The sequence below is a fragment of the Melanotaenia boesemani genome, chromosome 23, assembly GCF_017639745.1.
Source record: "Melanotaenia boesemani isolate fMelBoe1 chromosome 23, fMelBoe1.pri, whole genome shotgun sequence".
Lineage (NCBI taxonomy): Eukaryota > Metazoa > Chordata > Actinopteri > Atheriniformes > Melanotaeniidae > Melanotaenia > Melanotaenia boesemani.
Window position 1 is genome coordinate 12,180,182 of NC_055704.1, and position 17,649 is coordinate 12,197,830.

The following is a 17,649-nucleotide window of genomic DNA, read 5'->3' on the forward strand; positions in this document are numbered from 1 at the left end:
GAGGTGATGCAACACTAGAAAATTCTCAGTTAACCCAAAGAAAGGAGATGGCAAGTCTTTTTAGCACAAAGGCTCCTTTTCATGTTTGCAGCTGTAGTTATTAATGCAGTACTTTAAGCCTTTGAATAGTATCCATGACACTGAATTCAAATATTGTTGCCATAATTCTGTTTTCTAAGAAGAGGAATACAGATATTTTTGTTTGTTTTATTTTGCTGGTGGCCTTTCTGGGGCCCTCAGGCTGAAGTGTTTTCCATAAAGTGTATTTGAAGGATAAAGGATAGCAAGACCTTTCAGTCCTGTCCTTCACATCTCCTCAGTAATTTTTACTCATCATGAAAAGATGATGTGGATGTCACCTAGTTTTGCCCAGACTACATTGAGTGGCTGGTGAGGTTTTGCTTGATACTTTTCTTTCTGCCTCCCCCCTTTTTCTTTTATTTTAAACAATATACCACATTTCATATGTAGGAGAATATTTTTTCTGACCAAATGGAAATACAGAAACTCATAAACAGGGCTGCTGATATCATCTGAAAGCAAAGCAGCAAGACAGTCATTTTTAGCTAGATTTGCAACATGGCTCAAGGGATCCAAAGGATCTGTCTGTGAAACAGTCGGCCCACCACTCTGTTTCCACAATGAAACTTTTCAACCAACTACAAATGGAATAATATAACGGTATAAATATTAATGACGCCAAACCACAAAGTTCAATCAGACAACTCACGAGTTGATAAATAAAAGCTTTATTGTGAATAGCAGATTAGTGGTTAGGCTCTGATCCCATCACTCCTTGTGCATACATGTTTTTAATCAATTAAATAATGGAGTGAATGCTGAACAATATTTTCTCTTTTAACCCAGAGCCAACAGGTGGATGCTGGGGTGGCGGAGGGGCACATAACAAAAGCAGACAGTGGGCAGTGATCAACGCAGCAGGAGCAGTGGCTGCAAGCATGAGGCAAAAGGCAAGGGACGAAGTGTGCAGCTTAAATAGACCACCAAGACTGGATGGGAATGTATGATATGTGGCATGAATGTTTGAGGCAGATCACATTGGATAAGGCACAGCAGTTCAAGTTGTCTTCCTGAACTAGCTTGCTGCTGCATTGATTCTGCAGTGACTTGGCATTTTCAAATGCAAAACACCAAAAACACGTTATGTGAATGTTTGTTAAAAAAAAACACCTACTTAATCTTGAGGGTCACATGTTCCCTCTTCAGTCTTTTGAAGCTCTACCCACACCTCCTCTGTTGCTACTATTTCAAAGATGCTACGATACAAACACCGAACAAGGAACTATTTTACCAGATGACAATGAAGATGATTGATAATGATGATGATGAGAAGAAGGAGCTTTAATTATATACATTTAAATATGTTTTACAAAGTGCTTTAGGCAAAGGAAGATAACTTTAATCATAAACAAAACAACAATACAGCATTTCATGACATTATGGGGTAGTATGCCAATCAGTTTCTAAAACCAGAAAATGAGTAAAGTCATGTATAACAACGATTGCAAGGGAGTTGGGTTGTTCTGTAAATTAAACATGAAGACAGAATGGAATCATTTCCAAATTTAATATTTTATCCACATTCGAACATAAAAAAATATTCCTTGCATGTCAATTTAGTTGTCTCCATTTCTGTCTCAATCTGACATCTTGACCAAATTATTCCTTTGCAACATGCTAAATGGCACCTTTATATTCCATTAAAGGTCCCATATTATGCAAAATTCACTTTCTAAAGGTTTTCTAATATTCATATGCATCCTCCTAGCCTTTGTATGAGGCCCAAAAACGAGAAAATTCTGTCTCCTCTCTCGCTTGCTCCACTTTTTAGTGAATGTGTACTCAAATGAGTGAGTCTGAGATCGGTCCCTGTATGACCTCACGAAGGGAAAAACCACTCGCCTGGGTAGTGGATACTGCCATTGACTCCCCCCCCACCCCCAGTCACCAGAGCCTGCCCTCTAAAATCAAAGAGCGGGCACCAGCAAGATCCTCTCTCAGAGAGGGGTGTGGACGGGCACCACTCATGAACATTTAAAGGTTCAGACACAGAAACAGCACGTTCTCAGTAGCACTCACTAGAGCCACTTTTGAAATGACTGAAATTAAGGACCAAGGCGGAATTTGGGAAATACACTTTGAAAACAATGTTGCTGGACCTCTGACACCCATATGAAATTGTTGAAAAATGTATATGGGACCTTTAAATCAAATATGCACTTACTGTTTGTGGATGATTCATTTTTTTTCTTTCTTTTTTTCATTTATCTAAAATTAAGGTCACAAGCTATAAATTATATAAGGACAGCCCACCTACAGTATAGCCTGCGGTCATTTATGGACATAGTTGGCCATTAGTGTGACGTGTTAATGTTGCAACTAGCCACCCCTCCTTATGCATCAATGTCTGTGATGGCAAACCTTTATCGGCAACTAAAATTGTAACTTGCTGAAATTTCAAACTATTTTCTTGCAGTTTTTCTTCTTATAAGCACCAAAGAGGCTTATTTGCACAATCTTTAAACACACACAAATGCAGAAAAAAACTGTCAAAAAGGAATCTATCCCTCCTCCCACAAAGACCAGCCTGAGTTGTCCTGTTTTTGTTTTTTTTTTTGGCATCAGTTTAATATATGTCACATGCGCACACACCCTCCCAGTTTTAGTGGCTGTTTAGTTTCAAGCATCGATTGGTAGAACGCTGACATGTAGGGTGTGTCTAGGCCACCTCATTATCTCAGAAGACATTTACTTTGCTGTCATCCAGTATCAAAGCACGACTAAGCTGTCTATAGTGGCCGCACAGCTAATCAATTGTAGTTCATCCCAGCTCTGCGCCTACGCCTGGATTCATAAAGCTCCCAAACAGCTCCTCTTCCCACCTCTGAACCCTGCTGCTTATTACGGTGACAGCTGATAAAGGGGAGATGAAGCGAGAAAGAAAAAGAAAAGGGACTCAGTCCTCTCTGTTGCCTGGATAATTTAGGAAAGGTTATAGAAATTATGTCAACCTATCACTCTTGATCTGGAAGACATGACTACTGGCTTTGTGTCTATGCATTCCACTAGGATCTGATTATAGACACTGTGGCTGCAATTAAAAATCAAATGACAGCTCTATGTGCCAAGTAAGCTATACAAGCTAGTTGGACATAGTGTGGAGAGGGGCTAATGTTAACTGTCAACACCATCTGTCTCAAATAAACAGACCTCATTCAGTTATAAGGGAAATTTAGTTGTCTTTTTGCCAGTTGAGTTTAGAAAATACATAAATTACCAAAATATCTTACTGTTACAGAATGTGTGTTAGCTTAGCTTAGCATAAAGACTCAATGGGCAAACAGCTAGCAAATCTCTCTTAGAAAGTAATAAAATCTATCATGTTGTAGCAGTAACACTAGCTACTGTATTTAAACCATCCCAACACTTAAATAACAAAATGTAGTTATGTTAGGTACAATACATTAAAGTATTTGGTCTTTTTTTTTTTTTTTACACCCAACCTCTTAAGCCCTGTTTGCTTATTTTCAATACTGTATGTTTAGGTGCTTGTGGTTTGAATAATCTTTTGTTTTCCTTAAATTGGTTTTGTTTAGGTTTTAATTAACTTGTGTGGATGTACAATGTAGCATCACACAGCATTTACCACAGATAAGTGGTTAACAAAACACATATTTCTTTTGAATAGATTCTAAGCTGCTAAGCTAAGCTAAGCTAATCAGCTAAGCTAAGGTAATTAGCTATTAGGTCTATTTATTTTTTTTGTTTTTATTTAACAATTATTTTACCAAGCAGATGCTTTATTGATTTATTGAAGAAATGCAAGTGGTATTGATCTTTTCTTTAATACATCTTACTACCATCACTAAAAGGTGGAGTGTAAAAGTAATCCTGGGGTATCCTGAGGCATTCGCAGGCCAGAGGGGATGTAAAGTCATTCCAGCATGCTCTGGGTCTGCCTTGGAAATCTTGCTTGCCTTGGCAAGAAGAAACCTCTTTATAAGCGGCCTGAACATCCTCAGCTGACTCCTTACGATGCAAAGGAACAGCAGATCTACCCCAGCGACACCCCAGGATGTTCAAGCTCTTAAACCCCTATCTTCAAAACTGAACCAAATCACCTTTCAAACAAAACTTATTTCATTTGGAGGGTAGTTGCTTATTCTTTTAATAATCTTGTGACTGAAGTTGAGGGTTGAAAATTAATGTGGACCAGATAATCAAAAGCTTCATTCTTTGGCTCAGCGTCCTTGTCACCACAATGGACCAGTGCAACCCTGCAGCCAGAAGAGGGTTTAGAAACGTACAATGACATCGTTTCTTTTCTTATAGCACTTTGTTTTTGCCAGCCTGTTTTTTTTCCCAGCTACTCTCGGCTACCTAAATAAATGTTCGGATTTTTCTCAAATGTAGAAAGCTCAGGGGCAGATGTGAGAGGCTTGATCAAATTACGATTGTTGTTGTTTATTTGTAAGATTAAATTTAAAGGACAAAAACACAAGGCCTTTGGCAGAACTATGGCATCACAACTCCAGTTCCACTTTTTTCATTGAATGCACCCACAATGATATTTCTTAAATTGTATTTTAGTGGTTGATCCATTATATATTTTCTTTATTCTCATCCTGTTAAGTTGTAGACTTTGTAACCCAAATATTCAGTTTGTAATAAAATAATAATATCAGTAATAATAATAATAATAATAACAATAATAATAATAATAACCAAATACAAACCAAAATATAATTGGTTTGTCATGGGTATACATATGTTATGGAGATGATGGGTAGATAAATTAAAAATTTGGGGAAAAAAAGAAAAAAAAAAAACAGAACATGCACATGTACACCCATATAACTTGTCACAATGTCAAAACTTTGAACTTTTTTTTTTTTTTTTTTTGTGCTACCATTACAGCTACAAATCTTAGAGTGTGTCTGTCTGAAGCAACATGGACTTCACAGTTGCAGCTTTTCTTACTTCCAGCTAAAAATGCAAGGGTTGGGGTGTGAGGGGGCATCTTGAGTGTAAAGGAGGTAAGAGATAAACTGTGGAAACTGCTGTGATGTTTGCAACAAGTTGATAATGGATGAGATTCCTTAATGAGTATTTTTATATTGATACTCAATGTTTTCAATCAAGTCAGTAATATTAATAAATGAGTTTAACATTCAGGGGCTGGTTAGCGGATAAGGAGATGCTAATCTTATCACACCATCCCTAAAGCATGATTGTGGCATCACCATCCTTCAGTGCAATGTTGGTATTCTTGGGAGGCATTAGGTTTACACCACAAAAATTCATTTTTGTCTTATCTGAACACTTCTTCCACATGTGGAATATTTCCTGGTGCCTTTTGACAAATTGGTTAACTTTCATCATTATAAAGAGGATTGTTATTGTTAGAAATACATTCATTTACATACTTTCTCACATTCTGTCGTCTTGTTTTTATTTCTTAAACAGTGAGTTTGCAAACAATACAAACTTGTACGTTTGAAAGAAACCTCCAACTTAACATCTGACCTATACTTATCACTGACACACTGTAATATGTTTATAACATTTGCACTGAGTGCCATGTAAAAAGCTCAACAAGACTAACAATAATTTAGTCTGGTCCCTTTTTAACCATAAGACGGGGCGTTGAATTGAAAATCTGATAAAACCTGGAGAGGTGCTAGAATATCTGATCCATATTTTTGGGACCCTTCCTTTGGGGTCCCAAACTTACCATTCCGACCCTAAAGTGGAGTTTGACAGAACAAAATGTAATGATTAGTAGAAAATAATCATCACTTCCCTTGCCTTGCAACTTAGCAAGAAAAACAAAGCAGGAACAGGTCCATTTTTAAATATACCAGGGATTTTTAAAGTCCCAAGCCAAGAAGAAAGTAGACAAACTGCTGGATGTCCACCACTCTTTTTTTTCTATGTTACGTTTTTCTTAGTTATAATTCAAATTTTGCTATTATGTCACCCTATTACATAGCTGATGAATCTGATGAAGCTTGGTGTGTTCCAGTTCTCACGTATTTCCGAGTGCCCAAGAGTAGCTGTTGTCATTACCAGGTCACAAGATGTAGTTTTCTTTTAGATATCAAGTACATAAAGGGCTAGTATTGTCAATACCAATACAGATGTGATACTTTTTAATAGGGCTGTCAAAATGAATGTGTTAATGCAAAGAGATGAGTCTGTGAAATTAATGTTATTTTTTTCTAATTCATTAACACATAAACAGCAATGTTATTATTTATGGAATATTAAAAATCCGAATATGGCATTATCTAACCACACATATTGATGCGACATTTCACAAAGAGTCCTACCGTAACAACGTAATTATCCATAACAACAACTAAGTGCCATTTACACTAGTAACTTAGTAGACACAAAACATACAAGAAAGAAATTTAATAAAAACAACAATGGACTACATGTGGTCCATTATGTATCTGTGTTTAAATCTATAATCTCAAGGTCCTCTGCAACTTATGAGTCCTCAGTTCAGAAAAACAAGGTCACTTTCTTATTTCTGGCAAAAATTCCTTTGGAAAATGAACTCTAAAGAGACCTGGAACACAATGTTATACCCCACCTTACTATGTAAGTGTACAGTTAGGTGTAGAAACAAAAGAAATTAGTGTTTACTAAACTCAGTTGCACCAAACTGTCCTCTACCAAGTCAGAGTCTTAGTGGAAACAAAGCTTTCATGCTGTGAGTTCTGGCCTTTTTTTTTTTTTTTTTTTTTTTAAGTTTGAAATTCTTTTCACATTAAAATTTAGACTTCATTTTTTTTTTCTTTATTTAATTTTATTGGATTTTTTTTTTTTTTCATCTGACTTGGAATTCTTCCTTTCAATTACAAATTGTGACCTGAGGGGCCTCTCTCCTCCAGCTGCATGGATGTGTGGACAGTTCTTAGATGTTTGCACAGGTTTGTTGTTGGGAAATAGTTTCATTTTATAAATTCTGCACTTTGCAGTCACCAGTATTATTGAATTTTAGCCAGATGCTGTTTCTCTTTCAGTTTTCACTCATTTGTTTCACTTTTTAAACTTTATGTGGTAATCATTTTTCTCAGAGGGGGTTCTACTAAGCCCATAAAAGCCTGACTAATGACATAATTATGATTCATCTGTAAAACCACAAAACTACATAACATAACCACAAAAGATGTCTGAGTTATTTATTGTAGAATGACTGGCAAAAATAGAAAATATAGCAGATTAACTGAGCAGCTGTTCATGAGCTGTGATTCATTCCAAAAATCAGCACAGCTACATGCTAATGTGTTTTACAATTACAGTAGTGAAAAATGATCACAAACGAAGTATCCTTGTTGAATTTGTTGCATTGTTGTTTTCTAAAGGACATTAAACCTATCAGTTAACTTGTTTTTTGTAGTTTGCATAAACTGGCATGTAATTACAGCCATAATTTTGATGATATTGATGTATTATCTAAACTTAACGTTTGGACAGAACATTAAAGTTGTTCTCATTTATGTGAATTCATAAAAAAGCCTTGATAAAGCAGTAGAAATGCAGCACTTTTTTTATCTTTCTTGTGTTGTTATCATGTCACCAGAGCCATACTTTAACTAGAGCCATTATGTCACTTGGTCGTTAAAAAGTGGAAACAACTGATACAGTACAACCAGCTCAAGTTAAAGATTATGAGCCATTGTTTCAAAAACTGTTTTTTGCTTGTTTTTAATAATGCATTTCTTCCACGAACCTTCAGCGCAGTCATATTAACTTTAGGCCTGACAAAAAATGACAGAGTATAGATTTCAGCACCACCCAAAACAGAGGAATTTCATTGTTAAATATCCCTAGCAGAATGTATTTGGTCCTCCTTATCAGTGAACCAAGAACCAGGTAAAAAGAAATGACAAAACCTGACAATCAAAAATGAGTAGAAGTCAGAAGTTGAACCTGTAATCTTATTCAGAGAAGCGATAAACTTTAGAATAATTTATTTCAAGTTCACCACTCAGGACATAATTAGTTTAAGTTTAACTGCACTTTTTTAATTCCACATGGAATCCTGGATCCTTGAAATATCCCCATTAAAGTTATGCCACTCCATATGGTTAAAAAAACAGTTGCACTTGCACATTAGGTCCTCCAGGCATAAACCCATTCAAATGGCAATTAAAAGTGAAAAAGTCATTTAATCAGCCTTTTTCAGTCTATGATACAGAAAGCATGTGCATATAAATTGCTTCTTTTAGAACAACTACGTTTCTGCTGACTCTCAGGCCTTTGTCTCAGTCTCTAGAGATTTACCATGTAATAGGAAAATAACAGCACAGGCTTTTTTCCCCCTCTTCTCCAGCTGAACTGACTTGTCCCAAGAGCCCCTTAGTGCAAACTCAAAAGGCAAACTGCAGTGCAATTTGCTAATAAATCAAAAGAGTGAAATTCTGAGCAGAGGATTAGGTGCTGAGAAGGTTTGAAGGGTGGGAAGACAAAGCAATGCCTGCAGAATAAAAATTTGGAAAGTTGTCTTCAGTTTATTGAACCAAGCACAGCATAAACACAGATCATAGCAACATGATGTTTTCTTGTACATCGCAGCATCAAAGCAGCTTTGACTCTGCTTGAAAGAAGTGAAACAGCTGTTTCCTAAATGTGCCTAGTAGTAAAAACCATCTTCCTTTTTTCTTCTGTAAGCTTTGGTCTGGTTCATATGGATTGTAATAAAACCTGTGATAGAGAAAGCTTTCAACGTTGCTTATTTTTACTTATGACACTCTGGATCATACTACATTAGATATGCCAAACAAAGTTAAACAAATTAAAGTTTCATCACTACACCTGTCAAGGAAATCAGTCTTTAAATCAGAACTGCAGTATGTTCAATCAAGCACTGGGATATTTCAGCAGCCAAATCATGTGTAAAACATTAGTTTGATTCCTGCTTTCTCAGGTAATTTCTTTTCTTTGATTTCAATTTCCCCTCTATCAGTCCATGAATCATAGTTGCTATGGCAACCAGCTGCTACTGGATGCTGCACAGCTCTTTCAGTGGTTAAACCCCAATTAATTTTTTGGACTTTTGTGGGAAGAATGATAAGCTGTAAATACAACAGTGGATTATGTCTCATTTAACAGCAAAAGGCACAGAAAAACATTGGCTTAAATATGGATGTAGTGCTGCCCTGTACTTTGAAACTCAGGATAGTGTATTAGAGAACCTATGGCTTAACTAAGCTATATTATCCACTTATTTTCATGGTAATTGTCACAAATATTAAGATCAAATTTCCAATATTTTGTCATGTTATCAAAACATTTGTCCTGATACTAAGAAGAAACTCAGTGGGATCATTTTTTCAAAACTGGTGTGCATTGTGAGGAAAAACTCTGAGGACTTCCAGGCTGACCTGGAATAATCTGGAGTGATGGTTTTAGCCGGTGCCATATGCTGCTACACTCATGCAGATTAGTTTAAACTGAATCCTTCAAGCGTGAGCTAAGAAATAATAAGTAGAAAATTCTATTTTTCCCAGACCATTTCTATTTTTCTAAAGTCTTTATTTGGGCCTTAACAAATTTTTGAAAAAAGCAAAACTAATTTGAATATGAAAGGTGTTGTTTATAACCATGTGTGCCAGAGTTATTTTAGTGCAAAAACATATCCACCAGGGGACAGAGGACAAGTATGAGATTAGACACAACAGGGTTTTGGCAACATTTTTACCATACAGTGAAGCAGTAGTTCTCAGTAATATGTATCAAATATGAAATGCTTGCTGCTAAAGGTTGAAAGAGAACAATAAAAATCCACAAGTTTCCTAAAAGTAGTGTGTGCATTTGCTTATATACGAAGAAATAACTTAAGGGAATATGGTGGAGATGCTGCCATGCTGTTGAACTTCTTTCCCTATCTACCTCTTGTACAGGAAGGAATCAATAAATGATGAACTTACAAAATGGTTTCTTACCAAATATGCTGCATGGTTTCAGAAAACTAAATATGAGGTCAAGGTCTTCTGTCTCTCAGTAGAAAAATACCCTTGAACACACATCCACCCAAAGGAAAAAATAAAATAAAAATATACAAAGACTGTTTTAAACTGACCAGCAAATCAGTTTTGACCTGAAATTTTACTGAAAACATTTGGAGAAATTCAAGATCTGCTATTGCAAATGAGGCTCTTGCAAAGACAAAAGAAGTTGGGTACAGAGCAGTGGAAGAACAGCAGAAACTGTTATTTTAATAACTAGGCAGTTTGGTATGGGGCTATTTTAGTGGTTTTAATCAAGAGCTGAGTTTAATTTATCTGACAGCAGGCTTTGCTGCTACTGCTCTCTCAAAATTCTGCTTACACATACAAGGAGGCATTGAGGATTAAATTAGCAGCACAACTAGGCTGGATGAATTTTAAACTTTTCTCAAAACCCCCTTCAAAGCATGCAAAAAAATTCAACAGTGATAGACAAAGAGTTCAAGCATGAGCGCGGGAGATTTTCACAAACAACACTAAAATTGAGAAGAAGAAAGTTTGAAATGAATGCACAACACAATTACATGCAAGAGTGTAATTTAGAGTGCAAGTTAAGGGGGAAAAAGCCATTTTAGTGTTTTGAGCAAAGACACTAACATTAATTATTTTGCATTTATTTTTCTTCATATCCTGAATTCTTAATATAAAACTTTGGAGTGTCAATAATTTTTAAAATGGACTGTATGCAGGAAGGTATATAATTAAACACAGGTTGGATTTTGGGGCCTCTGGGGGTCTGGAGCAAATGGGAAGTTTGGCCGAACCCCAAGCTTACCTGGGCAGGATGAAGTCAGTAATATACCCATAGATTATTGCAGGAAGTTATTGTTTTTGGAGCCAAGATTTAGTGAGCAAAACAGTAATTGTATTTCAAGACAAGTTTGTTGAATCATATGTACAATAATAGTGCACCAGTTTATTCTCTCAATTTCCTAATTAACACAATTATATTTTGTATGTTATTTCATGGAGTTTTAATAAGTAAAAAACGCAGGGATTGATGCAGCTGACAGGTTCAGTTAGGTTGAGTTAATTTATCAGCCTGTCTGTGCAGTTAGGAGCTCCTTTAGAGACGACCGCGACAGTTCAAGGTGCACCTGGCTGCTTCTTAAGTTAACTATGCTACTCATCAGAGACGGTCCCACAGGCCAGCAGTTTTATGGACCCTGAAATAAAGTTAGTTTATGAGGCCATTTCCTTTTTATGTGGAATAATCATGTCAGTAAGCACTTGGAGCAGCACAGAATTTTAATACAGGCTCCCAACAGCTGCGCCTTGCTCCTTTAGGCTGTATGAAAATGACCTGCAATTGCTCCAATCTGTCAACAAGTATTAGGTTATCCTCCTGCTGGCGACTCTGAGCTTTCCTCTCTAGGGTAGATGAGTCAGTCATCAGGTAAACTAAATTCAGAGTGAGAGTGCTTCTATTCACACATTGATTTAGTCAGTTTCTATGGTTAAGTATACTTCAGCAAAAAATGAGGGAAATTGTTTTACTTTGACAGATATTTAAAGTTTTTTGGTGAGGAGCAAAAGTCAAAATTTTTGGCTTCTTAATCGCTATACTGTATGCTAAGCCAGTGTTGTAAGCTAGTGTATCTATGACACTTTAATATTCTTTCTGTGGGAGTTTTGACTCAATCCTCTAATACTGTGTTCAGTTAAAAATACAAACTTTATTTGATTTGCTTCATTTGTGTTAAAATGAGTGGAAGACACCAATGAATATTATATTTTATAAAGAGTATAAAGAAGATGCCTTTTGTTACAGCTAATTCTAATAAACTAAAAATACATAATAGCCAGGTTTCTACTCACTTGCAAAAAATAAAAAAAAATAAAAAAAAATAATAAAATAAATAAATAAAAAAGATCTGAAACAATCATTGGAAAACCTGCAAAAAAAAAAAAAAAAAAAAAAGTAAAGTCAGACATGATTAAAAAAAACTTGTTTAAACTGAACAAGTTAGGATACATATGCTAACTGCAAGCTAGAACTAGAGTTTTCTTTAGGAATTATTTTAATCTGTGGGAATATTTTAGAAAGTATATATGTTGGTCTAGTCATATGAGTTCATTGTTCACAAGAAAAATCTGGTGATTCAGGTCAAATGTGACTCTTCATTAGGTTGTTTTTTATTTCAATAATACTTATTTTGAACAAAAAAAAAAATAACTCAAGCAAGTGTGTTATTTGGCACATTGGTAGTATTTCTTTTTCTTTTTCTATTTTTAGTTTTCATTTATATTTTCTTATTCACATCTTCTAATGTCCATGAAAAGCTGTAATGGAAACCCAGCAATGGCAGTCATTTTGGTGACAGATTCAGGGTTTCAAATTGTCAGACAGTGAGAATATGACAAGTACTGCAATTGAAAAATACTGACAACTTTAGCAGCCATCAGCCTAAACATGTATTATTTGTATATGACAATGAATAACTGTCAGGGTGCATGGAGGACGAAGGACCCAAATGCAAAGTGAAGAGGCAAGAGGATGTAAGAATTGAAGGTTTATTGAAATAAAACAATTCAAGCCACTGCACTGGCAGGATAAATGAGTAAAATAAGACTCAAAAAAGGCTAGAAACCAAAATTAAAAGGCAGTCTAAGTAATATGAAGGATAACAACAGGAAAAAAAAGGATTTGGTAGTGAACAAAAGAACCAAGGGGTATACTTTAAATCAGAGGTCCCCAACCCTGGTCCTCAAGGCCCACTATCCTGCAGGTCTTAGATGTCTCCCTGCTGCAACACACCTGATTCAAATTAAACGGCTCTCTGACAGGCTCTGCACAAGTCTGCAACTGAGCCATTCATTTGAATCAGGTGTGTTGCAGCAGGGAGACATCTAAGACCTGCAGGATAGTGGGCCTTGAGGACCAGGGTTGGGGACCTCTGCTTTAAATGCACTGAGGATATCTAACTAAATGAGGAGAAGGTGCAACAGGAAGTACCGTATTTAATCCTCAAAGACAACCAATAACAGGAACAAAGTAGAACATAAATAAAAGAACTGAAACAAGAACCCATAAACCATGACAATAATATTTAAGTTAAACTGTGTAGTAAAGAGCGTCTCAGCACCAAGGTATTCCAGAGGTCATCTGTCTGACAGCTAAAATTCAGCAGGATATTGGTTAGGAAAAGAGGGCAATGATCCCAAGTTCAGCAGCAAATCTAAAACAAAATATCTGAAAATAAAAGAATCAAGGTTTCATTCATTTAGGTCATTACAATCAGAATTTTGGGTCTAAGAAGGCTGTCAGCTTTGGGGCACTGAAGTCCATGACCAGAGTTGGGTCAACACCGTTACTTTTGCCAGTAACTAATACTCTAATGCATTACTTTTTAATAAAGTCGTAACAAATGTCGTAAGTTGCGTGTTTTTGGGCTTGTTTTCTTAAGTGTAGTTGCTTACTTGGGCTTCCTCTGCTCCCATTGAGAAGCCCTCCTGATTCTCTCACAGCTGTCCACAGTAAAGCAATGATGGATATGGAACGGAAAACGTGAACGCAATAGTCCCAGACTAATTGCTGGAAACTCCTGGACTGTTGTAAGATTCGCTGACTGATTCTTAGTGCAATGTTTCTCTGCCAGCGTTTTGTCACGTGCCGCTGTAACGACTCTGACCTTGAAATGTTCATCTAATTACCCACATCACAGCAGTAGGGATGCTGCTGGAAGCCAGGAGGAAATTTTTTCATCACTCCTGGGAGTTAGTGTGAGAGGAAGAGATTGATCGACAGAAAGGAAAATAGTAGGAGATAAATCTATTTGGTTGACAGCATTAACCCGTTACCATGGAAGCATTTCTGTAATGAAAGGTTATCTCCAGGAGTTAAAACCCACTTGGGTGCTTACCAACTTCACATAGATTTCTGTGTTCTCCATCCATCCATCCATCCATCCATCCTGTGCCACTTACCCAGAGCCGGATCATGAGGGCAACAGTATGAGCAGAAAAGCCCACTCTTCCCTCTCCCCGGCCACTCCTTCCAACTTGTCTAGAAGGATGTTGAGATGTTTCCAGGCTAGCTGAAATACAAACTCCCTCCACTGTGTGCTAGGTGTTCTCCAGGTGTTCTTTATGTGTTTATCCAATGTTAAATTAAAGACAAAAAAATAACTCCAAGATTTCTGGCCTGTTGGTGGATACTAACTGACAGAAAATCCAAGTGACTGGCCATTTGCTTTGTGAAAACAGGTGAACCAAAAAATAATAGCATCTGTTTTTTTCCTAATTTACCTGAAGATAATTGTTTGCCATCCAACGTTTGACATCAGGAAAGCATGCAGTAATTGGTTTGACTTAATCAGGGTTTTCTGGATTTAAAGGGGAATGTAGTTGTGAAAAAAGGACCACAAATCATGAAATCCCTCCTAATTTTTAAATAAAAACACAAGGAATAGAAACTATGAAGTCTACAGGAAACTCTTAGTCTGTGTGCTGATACACACATTTTGGTAATGCCACATATTTTCAAATATTCCAGCTTTGTCTACAATTGCAAAACACCTTTATAAATGTTTGGAGCACAATTGGTGTCCAAATGTCTAAATAAATTAATGTATTGCTTACGTCAGAAAAAAGAACTGCAAATAATAAAACGTATGGTATGTTTGATGTGTGTGACTGGATTTTATTATTTGATGTTTTTGATATTGTGAGGACCTGTCTATACACTAAGTTTCCCATTAGGGATGATGAAAAATTACTCAAACTTTAAACAGCTCAGTAGAAAACTAAAGAAACTGTAATAATAATATTCCACATTTGATGGGACTCAAACTGAGGTCTGTCAATTGATGAACTCCACCAACCGTCCCCACCCAACTCCTTAAGAATTTTGTAGATACTGGTGTAGATTCTCAGTTATTCGGGTCTTAGCAAGCCTAAGAATCTAAATAAAGGTAACTGGACTTCTTTCACTGTTTTTTTCCAGATGTTTACCTCTCATTCTAAAGGCTTCTTTAGACCAAACCAGCTAGTTGGAGAAATTCAGCTGGGACATTAGGAGGGTCATTAACCCATCCACCTGTCCTGTAGGTCGTTCAGGTCATTGTCAGCTATGAGTTCTTTACAAAGATGTTGGTCACAATATTCAAGGTGTGAATGATTGTGAAACTGACGGGAGGAGAATAAAGGCTGCATTGTAAGTACTGGGTAAGTGATACCAGAGGCCACCTCTTCTGTTTAAAGTTGTTTTTCCACTTTGGCATATATAGATTCTTTTTAATTCCTCTCTCAAGTAATCTGTTGTCCTTACCCATAAGATGGATATTACATGTAGCTTTTACAATACATGTACTATAAATACTACTACATATATGTGGACTTCTGGGATTAAAAAAAATTATAATAAATAATAAAAAATAAATCACCTCACACCTCCAATCTGGAGAAAAAAAAACACTGCTGTGACCAGTGTGGAAAGAGTTTCACTGTGTTGGGAAATTTGGAATGGCATCAGCTTGTCCACATGGGAGAGAAGTTGTACACCTGTTTAGAATGTGGTAGGAGTTTCTACCAGTCATGTGACTTGAAAGTCCATCCACAGTGGAGAGAAGCCATTTGTCTGTGAAGTGTGTGGCCAGATCTTCAGGATACTAAGGTTTTGTAAATATTGTCAGGTCATACACAGCAAAGTGAAGCCTTATGGTTCATTTATGTTCCCTTTATGTATATAATTAAGCACGGCTGTTTCACACGTCACTGCTCTCTTACTTTCACGCGTCCCTTACGTTAGCATGATTGTTAGCTAACACAACAGAGCAATATTACTCAATAAAGTAATATTCTGGGGATTATCAAGTATAACCTTGCTGTTGATCATAGTCTAAGACACCATCTGAATACTATTCTGAGATCAGTTTAATCATCTCGGTGCAAAAGGTTTTTAAACTATTCATTTTAATAATAGAAACTTCTATACAAATCTTAAAGAAATTAATAATTATTTATAACTATTAAAACATACATTTCCAGTTACAGCTATAAGTTAGCTATAAGTTAGCTTTGTTTAACAGTAAAAAGAATGCTGATTATAAGATGGAAGGTAACAACATTATCAGTGTAAACTTAAAACAAGAATGAAAGTGGTGCTGCATTTTTTTTTATCATGATTTTAAATGCAATGTAATTAATAACTCCTCCCTGTGCCGCCACCTTACCATGGTGGAGGAGTTTGTCACAAATTCTGTTCATAACGTTTTTGGAGAGAATTTCTAGGTGCAGCCGAGTTGTTGAGGGGATCTGGTTTGGTGGCCTCAGGATGGGGTCTCTGCTCTTTGCGGATGATGTGGTTCTGTTGGCTTCATTGGGCTGTGATCTTCAACTCTCACTGGAGCAATTCACAGCCGAGTGTGAAGTGGCAGGGATGGGAATCAGCACCTGCAAATCCGAGACCATGGTCCTCAGCCAGGAAAGGGTGGAGTGCTTTTTCCGGGTCGGCAATGGGGTCCTGCCCTAAGTGGAGGAGTTCAGTAATCTCGGGGTCTTGTTCTTGACTGAGGGAAGGATGGAGTGGGAGATCAACAAGCAGATCGGTGTGGCATCTGCGGACTCTGCATCGGTCAGCTGAGCCAAATGCAAAGCTCTTGATTTACCGGCCGATTTACATTCCTACCCTCACTTATGGGCACAAACCATTGGTAGTGACCGAAAGAATAAGATTGCGAATACAAGTGGCCAAAATGAGTTTTCTCCGCAGGGTGGCTGGGCTCTCCCTTAGGGATAGGGTGAGAAGCTTGGTGATCTGTGAGGGGCTCAGAGTTGAGGCGCTGCTCCTCTGCATGGAGAGGAGCCAGATGAGGTGGTTCAGGCATCTGGTCAGGTTGCCTCCTGGACTCTCTGGTGAAGTGTTCTGGGCATGTCCCACCGGAAAGAGGCCCCGAGGACCCAGGACATGCTGGACGGACTACATCTCTCGGCTGGCCTGGGAACACCTCGGGATCCCCCCGGATGAGCTGGTGAATGTGGCCAGGGAGAGGGAAGTCTGGGTTTCCCTGCTTAGGTGGCTGCCCCTGCGACCTGACTCCAGAAAAGCGGCAGACAATGGATGGATGGATGCATGTAATAAATAAAACAGTTGGTAATGCTTTATGGACTCTGACAACTGACATTCAGTTACATTTAGAAGATTAATCCTCAGTTTAATTTATAAAACACCTGGTTCCTGTATGGATCAATTTATCTATATTATTGATAATAAAACTGGTAAAATATGGGATAAGACATTATTTTTTATTAGTGGGTTTTCTGAGTATTGATTTGTTTCAACTTACTTTTTGAACAAACAAACATAAATCACACTGATAACCTGTTCAATAATATTTATGATACAGCCATAGATTACTTTTAATGTAATATTATTGATGATTGTCCTATTTAATGATTAATATAAGTCAACATGCTTATCTACCACAAGTGAGCTCTCATTTAAATAAGATTCTAACACTGAATCAACATAAAAAAAAGGCTTAGAGAAGAGAAACAGCACAAAAAAGATTAAGGTATGACAAATGATACATGAACTAAACTGAAAATCAGTGACCACAGACCTTATGGACTGATGAATCCTCCCCAGAGCTAACATTACTGCAGC